Source organism: Equus asinus, chromosome X (assembly GCF_041296235.1).
Source record: "Equus asinus isolate D_3611 breed Donkey chromosome X, EquAss-T2T_v2, whole genome shotgun sequence".
NCBI lineage: Eukaryota > Metazoa > Chordata > Mammalia > Perissodactyla > Equidae > Equus > Equus asinus.
Window position 1 is genome coordinate 38,071,820 of NC_091820.1, and position 18,046 is coordinate 38,089,865.

Below are 18,046 nucleotides of genomic sequence, written 5' to 3' on the forward strand. Positions count from 1 at the left end.
GGAGGAAGAAGGTTTTGGTGTTTGCCTTGGACCCCTGAAACCCCATCCGTTCCTCAGCAAGAGTCTGTCTGTCTTTCTTGCTTTCTCTGTGCTCCCCCTACTCTTCCTTTCCCGTAAACTTTGTTGTACGAGACTATGAAAATCATCATGATGCACACATACACCTGTATTTAGCTTCCCCTGCAGGAAAAACAAAACAAAACAGATAGAAACAAACAAATATTACACTACACCAACAATGCCTGTCCATCCTGCTGCCTAGTAGGGTGTAGGGACATTCTGGAATCCTTCTGCTGTGGACCACACACTTGTAGAATGTAAAGGGGAGGGAGCAGAGGTTGGCATCGCAAAATAGAAATGGAAGCGCTGGTTGCTTCCTGAGTTATGCGCAGGGAGGCTTGCGTTTGCAAAATAACTGCAATGATAAACAACTGAAAAAGAGGAAGGCTAAGGCGAAAAGTTTCACAGGGAAAAAAAGTGCGGAGGTTTAAAAATAAGTAAAATAGGGCAGTCTGAGACTAACACAATTTTTTTAAATCCAACAACCCCGCTCTCACCAGGGGGTGGATCTCTCCCCTTCCTGCAATGGCCCTTCCCTGCAGTGATCTCAAGAAAAGAAAGGGCAGGGCAGCTAGACATGGGAGGTTACCCTAACCCTAACGGGGTGCTTGCTCTTGTCTTTTTGGAAAAGTTTGCATGACGCTGGTGGGAGGGAGGCCAGCAAGGACCACCTGAACTGTGGCCTTCTTAAGTGAGATTTCAGGAACATGGCTGACAAACTGACACTTGAAGACTTAAGTACCAAGATGGCCAGCAACTACATGGCCCCTTTGGCCTCTGGAAGACTGACCGGAGTCCAGGAGGTCCTAAGGTGAGCCCTGTGACAGTGGGAAAGCATCTCCCACCAGCTTGACAGGAAAACGTCTGTTTCCAGACAGATAAGGAGGATAAAGGTAAAGGGAATCAGGTTAGCTTCTTCTACGTAGTGCCCACTCAGATGTGCTGACCAACTGACCCACAGACACTTGACAGTCCTGGCAGGGGACCAGGACCCCCAGGGGTTTGACTGCTCTTGGTAGAGCTGGTCATTTGCTCAGTCAGTTATCTTGTAGAATGGGGTTAAGAACCCTGACCATCCTTTAAGAGGGCCACGTAGATGAACCTGTCAGTGGCTCTAGAGGATTTTGAAGAATGCAAAGCATCTGGGTAAATGTTCAAATTGCTGGAAGCCTAACCCTTCTCCAACACTCTATGTGTTGCTATACAATTGCTCTCTGGTGCATACGGGAACATCTGATCTTCAGTGATAGGACCCTTCTCTGCTGCATCCTCCTCAGGCAAACAGCACCTGCTACCAGCTGACTTCCATCTTAAAATTCAAGGCAAACAGGTTGCCATCTTAGCTGGGGTGGCATTGTTCTCAGACACTGCCTCCTGGAGGCAAGCTTGGGAAAAAACATGTATATACACACACAATTTCAGAGATCAAAACAAAACACAGCTCTCATCGTATGATGAAATCCTACATGTCAGGGCACAGTCAGTACCAGTAGCTTGAAACTAGCCTGATAAGTCAAAGGATGAAATGAGCAAAACCAAGTGTTTGGATGTGACTACAGGTTTCTCCCAGATAATTTTGCTAACTGGTGTTGCAGCATAAAAACCAATGTCTTTCGCTGTGTAGTCTGCTCTTTTGGGGTTTCAGAACCTGCTGGTTGCAAATCTATGCCAACCATGAGGGTAGAGACTGAGAAAACGGGGCTCACATTTTCCTTCTGAATAGATACCAGGATAAGATAGTCTGTGAACCAAATCTGTCTATTTCTTTCCTTTCTAAAATGTTTTCATTTCCAGGAAATGAGTGGTGGTCTCCCACCTGGTGGCAGCAAGCGTAAGTAAGGATGTGTGGATTGGTTCTTTAACAATGCTATAACTCTCTTGGGGGAAATGGGGCTTAAATGAAGTGGACCATATATGTTTCTCTCCTCTCAACTAAGGTTGGAAAAATAAGAGTTTATATTTTTATTCATTGAGTTTGACCAGCTATGAAATTATAATCACACCATACAGGTGATTGATGACAATCTGAGAAGAAATACACTTTTGTGGCTTTTATTTCTGCAATGGGGAAGCATATGTATATACCTCCTAATAACGATCAGCAGTTACTATTACACCACAAAGCCTAGCACAACAGTTTCCTGGTTTGGTTTTTTTTTTTTTTTTTTGCACATTTTCTTGCAAAGTATCGAGCATTTGCTTAAATGATATCTTATAATTCTTGCCTGAATACTTTATCCTATTACCTATTTCTGAGCTCCTCAAAAATAGATACTGTCTCTCTTCCCGACTTGTATTAACACAATTCAGCCCTCCCTATTTTTGCTCAATAAACACTTGTTCAAGCTTGAAATCTGCCCATTCCATTTCCAGCAACACTGTAGAGACTGCTGCTGTGCATGAATAAAAATATGTTCTCATTGGTTTCAGAGTGAGGAGTAAATGCTTATTTAAATAGCCTGGAATATGTAGCGCTCAAGGAAATACAGTCCATCTTTCCATTTTCAGAATGGATGTTGGAACCATAATTAAGAAGCAAATTACTAACAATCAAAAAAAAAAAAAAAAAGGTTTAGAAAGTGTCCTTATTCCCTGCAGTCCCGGCAGCAGCAGACTAATGATGATCTTGTTGCTTTCAGGGGTAATAAATTTTTATCCTAAGTGAATAGAATATCTGCAGTGACTGTAAACAGCTTCAGAATTGTGGATTCAAGTGTTTAACCTGTTGAAGGTCAGGATGAAATTACTTTCTTTCCTCTTAGGTTCTTTCCCCGCTTCTTGCCGGGTTTTGATAATACCATCTGATTTATTTGTTATATTCTGAGAGCTCCTGAGCATTTGCTGCAGGATGTTCTAGAAAAGATAATGAGATATTTGGTCAGTGGTCTTTCTTTTCTGAGAATACAATTCTTATGTGTTTATTAAAATCTCAGACTGGGGCTTCTGCAGATCTTTAGCCCAAAAGGAAAGGCTGAGCCATTACCCAAAGTGCTTCCAAGGAAAGGGGGAAAATCCACAGAGGCCAGGAAACCATTCAGGGGCATCATAATAAGGATTATATAATTCCTTTCGCTAGTCTGTCACATTACAGTTTACAGAATACTTTCCTCTGCATTGTTAACTCTTTTATTCTCCTGAAGAAGGCAGCAGAATGGGAGAGGGCAAAAATAAAACTTGACACCTAATAGGATACAACTATTTATCTATTATAATTTTTAAAAATATCCAACATACGGCTTTCTGTGATACATAAGATCCTAATTTGTCTAAGAACAATCTTTAAGCTGACATTCCATCAGCCCTGACTTTTCCCAAAGCATCTGATGCTCCCAGAGGGGCCACCATAGAATAGGAGCCTGGAAAGGAAGGAGAAGAGGAAGAAGACCCTGAACCTATCTCTCCCAAAGAAGACCTTTTGTGGGGGGAAAAAATAAAATAAAGAAAAAATTCTGCTAGGGATGACGTGCCCAGATTTTCCAAGGCCCATCAACTGTAATTCCCTCAGTGGACAAAAAATAATTTTAAGGATTAAAGAAAGCAAGCATTCATTCCTAAATGGAGATGCGCCACCTTCACCAAAGCAAACAGACCTTATTCTCAAAATAGAAAAACAAGATCAAAATTTTAAAAAAGGAAAGGGGCAGTGACCCCAGATAGTGAAACTTATCCCTCCCCTGAAAATTACTTTAAGAAAAAGAAGAAATTCTAAGGGGAGGTGCTCCTCGCCCTCACCAAAGCCCATGAAACTTATATCCCCAAGAGGAAAATTAAAATGAGAAGAAAGAGAAATCATCTCAAGATGAACAATATTTCTAACCTTAAAAAAATACACAAAATTTATAAACTTTATTTGCACCTCATGGCCCATGCCCAATCTCTTGCAAAAATTATGGGGACAAAAATAAATCTTCCAAAGGAGGATTCCACCAGTCTCACCAAAGCTCCCTAACATTATTTCTTCCAATTATATGAACTGTCCAGAATAGAGGAATTCTTAGAGACAGAAAGTAGATTAGTGGTTGCCAGGGGCTGGGGGGTTGGGGGCTGGAGAAGTGTAGGTGACAGCTAAAGGGTACAGGGTTTCTTGGGGCATGATAAAAATGTTCTGAAATTAGATAGTGGTAATGGGTGCACAACCTTGTGAATACACTAAAAAACACTGATTCGTACACTTAAAAATGGTGAATTTTATGGTATGTGAATTACATCTCAATTTAAAAAAATAAGTAAAAGAAAGTGATCGTTACTCCAACTTCAAGATAATGAACTTACTACCTTCCCACAAGTAAACAAATGAACAAATGAATAAATAAGGAAGAAAAGAAATTTAAAAAAGGAACTAAAAGAAAGGGAGATCCTTTTAAGGGCAGGACCTCCAATCTCACCAAGGAAAATAACCTTTATTCACCCTTCAACTTTTTCCCTTTTGAGAAAAACAAACAAAAAAGGAAATCTTTTTAACGGCAGATACTTTCAAAATCATCAAAGTCAATGAAACTTACTAATCCCTCCACCCTAGTTACAGACAAATATTTTAACTAAAAGAAAGAAATATTCCAGGACAGGGTCCCTGATCTTTCCAAATCTCCTGAATTTTTCATTCCCAGGCAAAGAAAAAAGGAAATAAATCTCCTCCAAGGGGAGATGCCCCATCCTCACCAAAGCACACGAACCTTATTCTCAAAATAGAATTTTTAAAGATTTAATAGAAAATTAATGATGGGAAGGCGTGTATGTTGGTGGAGGGGATGATATCAATGAAATGAAAACCAGATCCTCTCAACAAGAAGTGCTTCAGCCTTGAAAAGACACATGAACTTTTCTGCCAAAATACAACAAAAACAAAGGCAAATATTTTTTTAAGGAAGAAAAACTAAAATGAAATCCTTCTAATGGGAGGTGACCCGAATTCATGCAAACTCAAAAGCTTTATTCTCAATATAGGAAATTTAAAAATTGGAAAGATAAATAGAAAAAGTAGGAAAGAAACAGAAACAAAACCAAGAAAGTCCTCTTGAGGAAAGATATCTCCAGCCTCAACAAAGCCCATTTTTTCTCAAAACAAGTAAATACATTAAAAATTGAGGGGGAAGAAGGAAGAAAACGAATAAAAGAGAAACCTCCTTTTTAGGGAAGGAAGATGCCCCCAAACTCACCAAAGTTCCTGGACATTCAAAAAGAAGGAAAGAGAGAGGGAGAGAAGGAGGAGGAGGGGCAAGAGGAGTAAGATGTGGAGGGAGAGCGAGGGAGGAAGGGAAGGGAGTAGAGAGGGAGGGGGGAAGAGAGGAAGAAAAATATAGGGGATAATTAATTAGGAATAAATTCTCCTCAGGGAAGGTGCAGCAATTCCTTATTGAAGACAATGCATATTATTCCTGATAATCAACCCACTCCACCCACTACAAAAAGGAGAAAAACCCACAAAATCTCTTTCTAAAGCTTCTTCAAGGGAAGCTGCACCCAATCTCACCCAAACCCAGGGACTTTATTTATCTTCCAGCCTTCAAGTATTTCTTTTTTTTAATAAAAGGAAAGGAAAAGAAAATCTTTCAAGCAAAGATGCTCCCAATCTTATTTCTTCCAAATAAATTATTTATTTTAAAGAAAAAGAAAGAAAGAGAAATCCTCCTGAGGAGGGCTCCCCAACCTCGTTAAAACCAGTGGCCCTTATAACTCCTCTCCACCAAACCTAGTTTTTTAAAAAAGGAAATCCTTCAAACCCAAAGAGAGGCGTTCCCCCAACCCCATCAAAACCAAGGAATCTTTTTCCCCAGAGATTTCTTTAAAGAAAAATCCTTCCGTCATAAGAGGCACCTTCAACTTCACTAAAATCAATAGACCTTATTCCTCTCCACATCCAAAAGGAAAAAAAAAGAATTTTAAGAGGAAAAAAAGAGAAATCCCCCTAACCTAACGCAAGTTGGCCATAATCTCACCAAAACCACTGAACTTTATTCTCCTAAAGATATTTTTTTAAAGAGCAAAAAAGAGAGAGAAAAGCCTGTATTTTAAGAAAAAGTACCCTTTCCACCCACCCGACTCTAAAGACTAGAAAATATTATACAAAGAAAAGGTAATATCATTCTAGTGCAGTGTCAGTGAACCTTAAATTCAGCACCTGAGGCTGAAGGGTAGTAAATGTTTAATCCCAGGCTGGCTTCCCTCTGCCCCCCAGCCCATTTGTGGTTACCTTCCCCCTCAGTCGGTCAGGCTGTGCACTCAGGAAAGGCAAACCCTGTCCATAGAAAACAGAATTAGGAAGGCAAACCTTCTGGGGGAAAAGTTATATACATCTTTTCCAAACCAAATAGAAATGATTTGGAGATTAGCTGCATCATTGCTCCCCTCTAATACTATAGAAACTCAAGAGTTGATGATAAACTCTAAAGCAGTGACACTCTTAGAATTAATTTCCAAATTAGCCACACACTCCTACCTAGCAGAGAAGGACTCTTAGCCAATCCAATAATGGGGTTCTTACAGTGGTTGTCTTATGTGCTCTCTTAAATGTCTGTTCTCAGAAACAGATAAAGGGCTTGATTTTTACAAATTCATAAAATTTGCAAGTCAGATTTATAAGGAGAGAATAAGACTCAATTAATGTTTTCCAGATTTTTAAATTCATTTACGTATTTACAAATTAAATTGAGTACCTGCTCTATGTCCCATGTGTTTAGCACTGAGGATTCTATGGTGGGCAAAATCACATAGATGAGACTTCCTTTAAGTAACGCTGGTAAATGAGAGACCCAGTTACCAAAACACATACACAGGGGGTGATTATTTGTTTACCAGATGCTTTACTGAGGCATTCACTTAAGTAGTCAATTCTCTCAGCATACTTCTTAAACAAAACTTTAATAAAATAAAGGCATATATGTTAATTTCAGAGAATGTAGAAAATCAAGAAAGCTTTCAAAAAGTAAATAAAAATTATATAGCACCCCACCACTCAAGAGATAATTACTGTTAATATTTTAATCTATTTTTTCGTTTATTTTCTCTGAGTATATGCTTATATGTGCTTATAGTCTCCAATAGTAAGGCTTTAGAGAATGTGCTGTTGTGTCACAGGCTTCCCCCTGCCCCAGTTACCTCCCCCACTTAATGGTCTGATCATGTGTACTGTTCTACGTTGTATTTAAGAAACACTTGTTAATTTTAGCTTAAAGTTTAGTCAAACGCTTTTATGATCTGATTGATAAACATGTGCTTGAAATAGAACTGTTCAGGGAGGTATTTGCAGCATAAAGCAATGAGAGTATACATTTTATGTAGACACAATAATTGTGTCTACAAAAACAAATGTTCCATATACAAATGGCAGTCTGATCTTGCCTTTACTAACTGCAGTTCTTGGACGTCATCCGGATCTCATTTGTCTAGCTAGCTTTTGTGACTTGGGCTTGGAGAAGGAGACCCAGAATAAAATCCACCTTCTTCCCACTGTTAAATTCCCAAAAGGAAAATCTCAATTTCTGAGATTCTTCACTTTAACCGCATGCAAAAATGTACTGATGGCTTTGTCTCTTTAACACAAAGTTACCAAATCATGCTCATCTAGGTACCTCCTACCCAGAAGAGAAATACGTATGTGTAAGGACATTATCAACAATTATAAGGAGATAGATGATCCAATTCATCCAGCTTTCATTAATCAAATGTGGTAGAAAATTGAGAGAGTTAATAAACTGTATATAATCCAACTAAGGTTGAATTAGTAATTTAAAAGGCAAGTGTAATGCAGTACTGAGTAAGATCAGAATCTTCAGCCTTGTTTGTAGCACTTAGAGATTTTCATCTTCCAAAGCGTTATAGGCATTTGCTGTTTAAACCTTTTGCTTTAAAGAGCTTATAAAGAGATATTAGCCCCTGAGGACAGGGATCCCCACCCCCTTGTTTCCATCATAGCACAGGGTGAGGCACATGATACCGTGGGATGCCGAGATATATGTGTGATGCTCCTAGCCAGAGCTTTGCAAAGTCCTTCTGAAACAAGAGGCAATGGACATGGGGACTGAGCCTGGTCCTTGCCTCCAGCAATAGGAGGGGAATGGAAGCAGTGCTTGCAAGGCTCAACTAAGAACATTCAGAATCCCGTATGTTCACTCATTTGCCTTCTCCTACAGCTAATGCCTCTACTTGTTCTCTTCTGGGATTTCACAGCTTGAGGCTGAAAATGAAAGGTACTCGCTGAGTAAAATTTGTTAATCTCCTTGGCTATTAGTAGAGATAATTGAAACCAGGAAAGTTTTCATTAACCCCGGGCTCTGTCAATTGAGTCCCTACTCTCCTGAAGCCAGCTCCAGCATCACAGCACCATCCTCTGAACCCCAACTCTAACAGTAGTCTTTGCGTCCCATTTTAGAATTACCTTAATTGCTGATTTTCCCTTAATAAGTGTCATTTGCATTTATTATGTACCTTTTTTAAAATTTTTAATTTTTTTTAGCTTTCAGATGTACATCGTAATATATTTCGAATTCTGAGTAGATTACATCATGTTCACCACCCAAAAACTAATTATAGTCCATCCCCTCACATGTGAACCTAATCACCCCTTTTGCCCTCCCCCCCTTTCCCTATGGTAACCACCAGTCCAATCTCCTTTGCTATGTGTTTGTTTGTCATTGTTTTTATCTTCTACTTATAAGAGAGCATATTATTTCATGGCTGATTTACATCACTGTACATGTTCCTTACAGTCTAAAAGGAAAATGTGATGTAGCTTTATTAAAACAGCTAAGCATAAACAGTAAATAAGAAAGTAAATAAGGCTACAGAACAAGATTATTGATTTCAGAAAATTAACAAATTGGTGCCCTTCTCACTAACTTCAATTAATGCTTACTCTGACAATTTCCCTCCTGCCAGGCTTGAGCAGAACATAACTTTTCTCTTACCCAGAAGTTGGATATCGCTGTTGCTTTCTCACTTCATCACCTTACTCTGCTTGACTGTTAAGACTAATTAAAATAATAATTTTGGCATTGCTACGCTCTCCTTTGCTTTAATTTACTCAACTTGGTGACAAAATCTCCAGGGCATTTGGTTTCACATGGAATCAAAGCACCCATTTAGTAGCTCTCTTCATGGTTTTCTCATTATATTGCTTCTCACTGGAGAGTCCTCTTTCTAGAAATTCCTGGAAAAGCATTACTTTGCCTTTCCATCGTCCCTCATCAGCACTAAACTTTTTAAGAGTTTCTCCATCTTTTCTTCTAATGGTGGAAAACAAAGATAGACATTCTCAGGCAGCTTTAACATTTTTTTTTCCGGTTTGTTTGTATTCAGTATAGTATGGCATCATTGTGAACTACACATAATATAAACATATCTGCTAATTAGTTCATTAAGTGTTCAATAATTAGATAATTGGTGTTTTAAATGCTTTACAATGTAATGCATATTTGGAGAATTGTCACATGGGTATTTTAGAGTGTTTTAGTGATATTTGAAGAAATTGGTTGGCGTTTTTAAGATGGAATGGGAATGCCTTATTACTTTTCCAATTTAGAATAATGGAATAAAGTTTTCTGCTATCCAAAAATCACTATCCAACAAGTCTTCAGGGCTGGATTAGATTCAGTTATCAGGGACTGCCTGATAGCAAATTTGCTTCGACATTAGAAATTTAGGGGAAATAAATGAAGAAGTTGTTTGAGGCAAGTGGGAATGATATATCCTTCTCAAACCTAGAGAAAACCAGAGTCAAATTAAGCAGTGACAGTGAAAAGTATCAAGTAAAAGTGAGAATATGCTTGAATTGGGCAGGTGAGGCGAGGGCCTACAGATAGAAGAGTGAGGCCCTAGTATATGGAGTTAGAAAAAAGACCACTTTGAAAGAATCAAAGAGTACAGATTGAAATATTGTGGAAAATAAAGTAGATGAAGAAAGTCCTACCGAAACTTTGAAGGCAACTGACAAAATTGTGTATATTATCCGACTGATGAGGTGCAACCATTGGATAAAGCAGAGGGTTGGCTGATGGGGCATATAATTAAAAACTAACTTTCAATTTATTTGTATGCCAAATTCCAAATTAAACTATTAAAGCTAAAAATGAAAGAAATAATTACATTATCTAGTGTCCTTTTTCTACTGTTTTAGGCCTTCTTTGACCCACATTCCACTTTTGTAAGAGTCCAGTCTGCTTTCTCTATGATGTTTTTCCTATTTCATATCACAGGGTTTTCTACAGCAAAAGTAAGAAACTATGATGGGAATCCAGTGAAACCTTTTATCTTCAGTATTGTAGACCCATAGAATGTCCTGAAAAGGTCCTTTGGGGATCAGCTAGTCCAGTGTTTCTAAAACCCTTTTAGCAGTAGAATCTTTTTATGTTTTTCTTAATGAAGTCTTAAACAAAAGCCCAATATTTAACATAAATGCAAGAAATATTTCATTAGTCTTCTGTGCTAAAATGGGTTTGTAACTGATGTACCTTCCCAATTGTTTATTTTAAGCTAATAGGAAAGTGAGTTTGCACTCCCTGTTTATTATTTGCTTCTCAGCAAGGATGTTGGTGATATAGGAACACATTGGATGGTAAAACAAAAAGCAAGTCGTAGTTTAAAATTTGGCCTAAAATATTCCAGAAAGTAGATAATACTCTCCTGGAAACATGGCCATTCTAGAGAGTTCTTCTCTCCCTCCTCCTCACCCCAGGAATATGCTACACTATCTCATAAAGTGGGTTGTCATAATGTGCACTGTCTTTGCTTGTAGGAACATTTTTATTATTGGGTATTGTGTTCCTGACTAACACCATACAAAGTAAATTGTAGATATATCTAAAAATATGTAGTAAAAGCTAATATATAACTGTAAGCCTCTGTAATAATTTAAAACAGCAAAATTGTTCCAAGACCTATAAAATGGGCATAAATGTACCATACATATAGATTTTGTAAGGGGCCCCAGTGTACTATAAAGTGTACATGCTGCACATAAAGGAGCCAGTTCTACATAAATTTATTCTATTGTTATTATTTGTTGAGAATTTGCACTCTGCCTGCATCCAGAAAGGATGTGAAGTATCCTGCAAAATTAAACACATAGAAAACAGAACAATTAAGCACAAATAAAAACAGGACAAAACCAATTCAAAGCAGTGGTGAATGAGACTTTAAACTAATATATGCTTATTATAATAAACTAATATATGCCAGTTACACATTTAATTAGCAGTGCTTTTGTTTGCTGCGTTGGGTGGTTGAAGAACTTTGGGGAATGATTTGAATGCCTCAGGCCTCTGAAAGTTGGTATCCGAGGAAGTTTGAGCTGACGTCTCATTTTCAGGCAATACATCTTCCTACAGGAAGCTACAGCAACCGCGAAATGAGGAACTAAAGGTTGCCAAGATTGTGGTATAGGTGTTAATTAGCTGTCCTAGAAGGCTACAGACTTGGGTTATTTTGGTGTGCCTGCATTTTTCTAATATTCTAATGCATGTGTCTGTGAGGCATACAAGTATGGAACTTTCTCAAATGAAATATTATTTCAATTAAAATTTATTTCTCAAATAAATGCAAATGGTATCTTGTAGCCAGGGGTTCAAGAGTTTGGACTCTTTCTTAGATTGGGTGTTACTTCAAGTCGGTTCTAGTCATGATACCACTTTACATAGCTGTGCAATCTGGGGTAAATTGCTTAATCTTTCTGTGACTTGGCTTTTGTGTCTCTTAGATGAAGCCAATAACGTGCTGCTGACTCAGATCAGCAGTCTCCTCCAGCAAGTCTTCACTGGTATCCTATCTGGGCTAGGTGTCCTTCCTCTAGGCTCCCATAGCACCCTATACACACCTGTGCTTCTCATTTGCCAGACACACTGAGATTGTCACCTTGCGTATCACATTAGGGCTATAAGGATAAAGCTCATAGGGCCTAATATACTGCCTGCCACTCAATAAATGGTGGCTGAACTACTTTATAAAAATATCATAGGGGCCGGCTCCGTGGCCGAGTGGTTAAGTTCGCGTGCTCCGCTGCGGCGGCCCAGGGTTCGGATCCTGGGCACGGACATGGCGCCACTCGTCAGGCTACGTTGAGGCGGCGTCCCACATCCCACAACTAGAAAGACCTGCAACTAAGATATACAACTGTGTACAGCGGGGGTTTGGGGAGATAAAGCAGAAAAAAAAAAAAAAAGATTGGCAACAGTTGTTAGCCCAGGTGCCAATCCTTAAAAAAAAAAAAAAAGATTGGCAACAGTTGTTAGCCCAGGTGCCAATCTTTAAAAAAAATAATAAAAAAATTTAAAAAAATCATAAAGGCTGAACGAGAAATTGAGTTAAAACTTATTTTAATAATAAGAAATATGCAAATGATAACTCATTTTGGTATCATCTGTATATGTGCAGTGATATTTGCTGTCATCACTTTCCATCTTTAGGTATGCAGATAAGTTTTAATATATTCACCCCTCAAAAATGGTCTTAGCAATTCAGGTGCATTACCAGTAGGTGACGGTAGGCAGGGCTGCCTTGTCTCCTCCCAGAGGACTGCAGTTTTTTCTAACTCACACAGAGGGACCCTACGCATTAGTAGCAGCTCTGTATTGATCATGCAGTCTTGAATTACGAGTCTTTGGCTATAAACAGTGAATTTTGATAAAAATGAGAACAATGAGTTATCTAGTCAGTTCTTTAAAAAAACACAAATTTATTAAAGTACTCAAGTATAGCAACACTAAAGAATATTATACTTAAGCATAGTATATAGAGAGCAGGGTTAAACATGTAACTAGGTCCCACCTGGTACCCTTTTCACTAATCCTAACTGTTAATCAGAATTGCATCCATTTATGGTATTCTTTTCACCGTAATTGAAAAGCTCCTGACTCATTATCTTGGTGTCAAATTTCTCCTGTAGCTGGCACTTGAATTTGGAGATAGCTGTCAATATGACTAGTCCAAGATTCCCCCTTTCTTGTGAGGACGAAGAAGCAACAACTAAGCTTTGCCGTCCTCTGGGCAGTCCAAGTTTTATCCAAAATAGCTTTCTACGAGTTACAGGAAAAGCCTTAACTTATTTCACCAATGCCTCTGATCAGATCAGCACCTTGAACTTGAAAACGGTCTGATCAGCAAAGAGAATAGGGAGTCTCTACTTAGACAGCAGGACACTCTAACAGCCATCTTGTTTCCAGTCAGAAGGAACAACCTGTCCTTTATATGAGAGAGATAACTTCTACCTTTTTCAGAATAGCTACTGGGCAGGATCACCACTTAAAGTTGTGCAGGCTGTACACTATATGATGCTGCCATGTCTAAGGGGACGCCTTTCACAAAGTAGACATCATATATATATGTATCATGTAATATATATATTTATACACATACATATTCCAACAATTTTCCTGTAGGTGGAAGTCAAGTGCCTCACTCTAATGAAATGGGTGTATTATGACAATTTTCTGACAAACAGAAGTAAATCATATTTAGCAAATGATGCCTTTTCCTGATGTGCCCAAAGGTGTCTTATGGGCTGATCCGGCTTCTAATTCCTTACATTTAAATACAATTGCCCCCTTAGCAACTCCCTAGAAGCCTATAAACCATATGCTCAGAACTGATTTCCAAAAGTACCTATTTTATTCCATATCACATTTAACCTGAGCATCATTTTAATACAGAAACCTGTAACAAGGGTTTGAAAGAGGAACTCATAGGGCCAAAGGCATAGGCAGGCATACATCCATGGGTGTACACTGGTTCACTCCCAGGAACATGCCCAAGGATCCATACTCCAATAGCTGAACAGCCTGGTAGGCAGGCATACACACACACACACACACACACAACACACACATACTGATAAATAGAGATTTAGCTGGACATTGAAGCATATAAAGGAGGAGGCTCTGGCTGCTCACTCTGGTGTCAACATCCTGCCCAGCTCTCCTATTTAACCTATTTTCAGTTGTCTCACTCCCACAGACAATGAGTTCCCTAAAATTTACATGCTCTTATGTGAGTTCAATTCAACAAACCTTTCTAAGGGCTTACTGGTGACAAAGAACTATGCTAAGTAGATATAGGAAGCCACTCAGTCTTGGAAGGTTGTTCGAAGGAGGTGAGATCTGAACCATGTCTGAAGATTAAGTAGGACTCTGATAGGCAAACATAGGAAAAGAGATAGGAGGCAGAGGGAATATCTTAAGCATGGACATGGAAGAGGTAGAAATGGTGATGCTGTGAGAATCCTGCAAAGAATCCCACAAAGAATTGGAACTTTTAATGCATCAGGAAGAAAGGCTGGAAAAGTTAAGTGGGAGCCGAGTTGCAGATGGCCTTGCGTGGCAGGTGAAGGGATGTGTGCTCTCTTCCATAAGCAGTAGAGAATCATGGACGGTTTTTGATTAAGAGTAACATAACTAGGTTTACATTTAAGAAAACTGTCAATACATAGGATGAGTTGGACAGAAAGACTGTAGAGAAAAGGACATCAGTCTAGGTAGGAGATATTGAGGACCTAAGGCAATCCGTATGGAAAGAAGTAGATAGAAGAGATGCTGACAGGATGTTTTAGAACTAACTGGGTGTGAATGATGGGGGAGAGAGAAGAATCGAAGGTGACTCTAAACTTTCTAGCCTGTAGTTGTTAAAATTACAGAGAAGACAGGAGTAAGAGCAGGCTCATGTAGTAGCTAGAGGAAGATTATGAGTTCAGTTTTGCAAAATTTGAGTTTGAGGTGTTGGTGAGGCCTAAGCTCAAGAGAGTGATTAGAGAAAGGCAAGAACTTAAGGGTTCAAGGACCAAAGTGTGTATGTTTTGCCGTGAAAAGTAGGCAGAGGGGAAAAAGTCTATTACCCCCTCCCACCTCCCAGTTAAAAGCAATGAAACAAAATCAATAGAATCAGATAATGGTGGAGGGATGAATGTGGACAAATAATGTTTGGGGAAATAGGCAGAGAAAAAGTACTGATTTAGAAATTGAAATACTGGAAAAGAAGGGAGAAAGGAGAGACTGTGTAATATTTTTAAGGAACATTTTCTTTTAAAGTGTTGATCCTGAGTAATTCTTTTCAATAAGTTTTCTATCCTCTCCTTTGGCTATTTTCTCGTTGTTGATGAAAATTCTCTGAATAGCCTTAAAGGGAGAGGGAATATTCGTAATGTGTTGTCCTCGACAGGATGTGAGTGGCTTTTCTCTCATTACCCAAGTCTTTATTTGTAAGCCTAAGAATATACTATGTTTAGGAAAGCCAGTAAGAAAGGTTGTTATATAGTTACTAATAGGAAGAGCATGAGGATATTTCTCTTGTGTTAAGAAGAATATATTGTGGTCTATATCAAAGATTCCGTGTTAAAGCTCTTCACACAGAGTAGGCACTTAATAACTGTTGAATTAACAAGAATAACAAAGCAGTCTTATATATATAATATTAAAATATCTCCAAAGACAGCAAGCTAAGATATACTTAGGGCATTATAAGATTTGCTCTGAAATGTTTAGTGGAATGGGGACTTTCTTAAAGAAAATTATTATTACCAGGTAAATTTTGTCTTTTAGGTATGAAGTGAATAATAAGCCCCTTAAAATAGCTGCATTCAGTGGAGGAAACAAAGGAAAAGCCAGATAGAATCATCAGGGAATAAATCAATAAATGTTTGAAAGTGTGACCTGAAGGCCTGGAAGGTCCCCAGCCCTTTGCTAGTTGGTGTGGAGAGAACAAGGGTAGATGTAAAATCTGCAATCTCATTTGGAAGACAAAACATGTACACCAGAGATAGGTACATATCAATACAAGGAAAGATATGATTAGATTACAACATGTGTAGTCCCGAGAGTAATGCCGCAGAACTATGAAAGAGGAACAAGAAGGGATGGAGTAGTGAGGGAAGGCTTCCTGATGGAGGGGACATCCATTGAATCTAGATCTAGGAGCAACACACACAAAGACTAGGAAGCAGCAATGACTCAATTCAACTGATATCAAAGAGCTTTGAGAGAAAGGTGAGGGATTTGGACTTTATTCTGTACAGCAGGGCATTATTTAAGGTTCTTGAGTAGAAGAGTAACATGATGAAAGTAATTTTTGTGAGCTGTATATTGTGACAGTGAGAAAGATAGATTGGAGGGCGACAAGATAGGAGGCAGGGAGATTACTTAGGCTGTTGCAAAAATTCAGGTGAGAGATGATGGTGGCCTCCTTATTGCGAGCAAGGATGACCATTTATTCATTCATCTAAAATCATTTAGCGAACACTGACACTGTGTCAGGCACTGTGCCAACAACTGTAATTTGCCTGAAGGAAATTATAGCCAAGTAAAGGAAACAAGACCAAGTATCCAAATAACTGAAACTCCAAGTAGAAAATGATAACGGCCATAAGAGAAACTCTGAGTTCAAAGGAGATAAGAATTGATTAGAGTCCAGCAGGACGGGGAAGACTTGGGTTTAGAGATGAGTAAAAGGACATTCCAAAATTTTTCTTATTTGGGAGGAGATGCCAGAAGTGATAAGAAGGGAATTCTAGGCAAGCAAAATAGTGTGAGCAAAGGAACCCAAGTGAGAAAACACTGTTGTTGTTGTTGTTGTTGCTGTTGTTTGAGACCAGAGGATGTGAAGCTTGACAGATGCAGACAGAAATGAAGAACTAGAAGGTGGGGGTAGGATGAGTGAATGGGGGAAGGTAAGTAAGAAGGGAAATAAATGGTCAGGGGAGATAGCATAGGATATTAATAATTTTTAATTTTTTTCTACTTTGCAACTCACCCTTTTCTCAAACTCTGTCTGGATTCTTTCTTGGTGCCGTCCGAGGGTCTGGGATGCTTTTGTTTCGTTCCTGGCCTGCCCACTTCTATGCACCATCTTTCTCTGACATGAGAGTAGAGGGCCTGACTGACGTTCAGAGATGCCCTGGTCTGAGAAAGAAACTGATTCCCCCATGCATTTCATACAGGGCCAGTTTCTACACTAAGTGGCATCCATATTCAGTCTTTGTATTCAAGAGCATCTTTCAGTCTCAGTTTTGCTGCCTGTATATGCCTGTTGGGCATACCTTGGGAAGGCCTTGTCATGCATATAAGGAGAACTATTCCTAATCAGTTTTCTCTATATGCGTATAATATTGATATTTCAGACTGAGCCTTCAGAGACACTTCCCAATCAGGCGTATTATAGCCAAAAAGTGTAGTGATCTTTCTAGACTACCATTTGATTTTTGTATCACACTCTACAGCCTTCTAAAATGCTTCCACATTTCCCATGTCCTATGTCCTTGGATTCTCGCCACAGCCCTATGTGTGATATCGATTTCATCCCCATTGTGCGGAGGAGAAAACTAACGCTAAAGGACACTTCACTACTAAGGATCAGAATCGAGATTCAAGCCCAAGGCTCCCAACTCCAAAACCAATCCCCAATCCACGTCAGGCTGGTTAGTACGAGGTGCCCAAGGCAGCCCTCTGGAGCCCAGGAATGATCTAGGTTCCTCTAAACAAAGTGGGCTAATGGGGGCCACCTGTCTTCATTTCAGGACTAATCACCTTCTTTAAAACTAACCAAATCCACCAGCTTAAGATGAGACACAGTTTTAAGGTGGTTGTAATGGTTGTTTTTAAAAAAAGAAAAAAAGAAAAAAGAAGAAGCTAAAAAACACTTTTAGATGCTTTATAGTGATGATCCATCATGTAAATAATTTGGGACTTCCTGAGATCAGAATTCTCAAAAGGTTCCACAATTCTTAAGAGATTAAAAACACACCAGGCGAGTGGTTTCAGCCCAGAATTGAGATTTAAGAGGCTGATTCTCTTCCTAGCTGTGCCTTTGTGATTTGAGGTAAATCCTTTAACCTCTCACTTCTTATTTATCCATTTGTAAATAAGCATATTTCCCACCATAGAATATCTGGGAAACACTTTAAAATTCGAGGCTCAAAGGTATGTTAAAGCCTTACAAATTCTGTAAAGCACTTTGCACAGCTTCAAAAAGACTCTGACGTCAATACAAGGTGGAATTAGTTCCTTAAAAACAA

The 18,046-nt window shown here is 38.9% G+C and overlaps 1 protein-coding gene across 1 annotated transcript in view; it reads left to right on the top strand.

The window, feature by feature from the left end:
* The window catches only part of DGKK (diacylglycerol kinase kappa), a 116,070-nt gene that overhangs the window by 1,694 nt on the left and 96,330 nt on the right, over nt 1-18,046 (top strand). The gene's annotated exons all lie outside the window — the stretch shown is intronic.